This window comes from Rhinopithecus bieti, unplaced genomic scaffold, assembly GCF_001698545.2.
Source record: "Rhinopithecus bieti isolate Rb0 unplaced genomic scaffold, ASM169854v2 scaffold_31173, whole genome shotgun sequence".
NCBI classification, from domain to species: Eukaryota; Metazoa; Chordata; class Mammalia; order Primates; family Cercopithecidae; genus Rhinopithecus; species Rhinopithecus bieti.
The window spans coordinates 1,751,643-1,754,199 of record NW_016813861.1 but is presented as its reverse complement, the minus strand read 5'-3'; positions in this window follow the sequence as shown (position 1 = coordinate 1,754,199).

The following is a 2,557-nucleotide window of genomic DNA, read 5'->3' as shown; positions in this document are numbered from 1 at the left end:
AGGGCAAAATAAATGTTTCCAGGTCACATCTTACTATGTGGTTCTGTTCTAATGATGTCTCTGTTTAGTGTTATTGTGTGATTTGATGACAGGATAATAGAGTTACATACAATAATCATTTTCAATAAGGTCCATGAACACCAGCATGATCTGACAGCAATGTGGACCACACTGAAACGTCAATGCATTCCTCTGATGCAGCTGGGCCCCAGGCACTCAGCACTCTGGCCCTTCCCTCAACCACGAAGGTTCTCCGGCTCCTCTCCCATCTTTGCTCAAAAGTCACCTTAATGAGGATTACCGGGCCTCCTGAAAATTATAACCCACTCTCTCTCCTAGATGTCCGTTAGCCTGTTTTATTTGTTCTATAGCACTAATTGCCTTATAGCCCACTATAATATTGACTTTTTGTTACTGCAGTGTTTTTTTCTTTTCTTTTTTTTTTTTTTTTTTTTTTGAGATAGAATCTTGCTCTCTTGCCCAGGATGGAGTGCAGTAGCGTGATCTTGGCTCATTGCAGCCTCCGCCTCCCGGGTTCAAGCAATTCTCCTGCCTCAGCCTTCCGAGTAGCTGGGACTACAGGTGCGCACCATCACGCCTGGCTAATTTTTGTACTTTTAGTAGAGACGGGGTTTCACCATGTTGGCCACAATAGTCTTGACCTCCTGACCTTGTGATCTACTCACCTCAGCCTCCCAAAGTGCTGGCATTACAGGTGTCAGCCACCCCGCCTGGCCTGTAGTTTTTCTGTCTGCCCCTACAAACATCACCAGAGCAGGAATTTTGGTCTTTTTGTTCACTGAAGGACCTGAAGAATTTAAAAGGTGTCTGGCAGAAAATAAGTGCTCAATACATACATTTGTTAAAAATGTTTTAAATGAATGAGCGTATGATATAATCAGCAAAAAGATAAACCTAGAGCCAACATTTCTTTATAGTCTTTCAGGTGGGTGGGAGAAAAACTTGAATACAAGCAGTTACCATAGAATCTTAATACAAGTTATCAAGAACCTACAAATTTCCTCTCGTCATATAATTACAGAAATACAGCAGCTTTTCCAATGCATCTTTCTTACGCAAGCATCTTCCAACTCAGTAATTCCAGAAACATCTTAACATTCTCAACATACCACACAAATCCCTTGTTACATACCACATAAATCCCTTGTTATAGGTTTTCAATACGGAATTATAAGAAAGATAAATACACCAATATTTTTAACCCCTAACTCCAAAGAACCTATTATAAGGATTAGAAATAGCATATTGAAAATACTCAGTATATACAGGTACTTGAATTAAAAATTCTTGTCAACCAGCCACTTGGGAGGCTGAGGTGGGAGGATTATATGAGCCTGGGAGGCAGAGGTTGCTACAGATTGCACCACTGCATTCCAGCCTGGGAGGCAGAGCAAGACCCTGTCTCGAGGAGAAAAAAAAAAAATTCTTATCAATACTTCATGGAAATGTGATAGAATAAATCAGTGACTATCCATAAGGAAGAAGTAGGAAAATACAACTCCCTCAATATAATCTGCCAATCTGGAATTGTTTAAGTTCTACCTAAATCAGCAACTCCTGAGGGTAAGGAGTGAGGGGTAACTGATTAAAAAGCTAAATTCATTAATTCAAAAAAAAATTTGAGTGTGTACTTACAAATGCTAGGGTCTGTCCTCCATTCTGGGTTTACAGTAATGAGCGAATGAAACATGACTCTGCTCTCCTGCAGCTTACAACCCAGTAAGAAAACATTTCTCTACTTTTACACAATCACACAGTCCCAAGAGGGAGGAAACACTGGTGTATTCAAATAAGAACGGTTTGAGCCCATTAAGAATTTTAATTAAAATGCCACACACTACTGCCCGAAATAAATGAATTATGAGAGGAGAGTACTTTAATGTGAATGTTTTTCTTCATGTGTCAAAATTGTGATTCCCAGTTTAACAAACATCTGTGATGGACAGTAAAACCTTGGTCGTCATTTGCATCCACTAGGATACAGCATCCAACTCTCAGTTTCTCCTTCTGTACGACTCTCTCAAAAATAGTGAATCACCAAAGGACCAGCATTGGTTACCAAAATGAATATATTTTGTTCTGTAGTTTCCTGTCCTGGGGGCAAAAATACAAAACAAAACAAAAAATGGAGCAATGTACAGCACAAAATACTCAACTGGAGGCATCATGCCAAGAAAGCAACAGAAAGTTTTATACTTAAGCCAAAGACTCCTGGGTTCCTTTCAAAATTTTAAATCGTGACAATTATCTTGATATTTCTTGATGAATCAGATCTGTCTACAGAACAAAAGCTTGCTCGGGAGTTTTGTGTACTTTGAGGAATAATTATTTCCTAAGCTTATTCACGTTTTTAAGAAAGCAGCTTACAGACAGATTTAGAAGCCGGTATGCTTGAGAGAAAACATTTGTAATCAGTCAACCTACAGAGGCATTTTGCTTGAAATGTCAATTGAAAACAATTTTGTGTGGAAAAAGAACTTAAAAATTGATCCCATCAAAAAATATTTCTCTTTTTTTTTTTTTTTTTTTTTTTTTT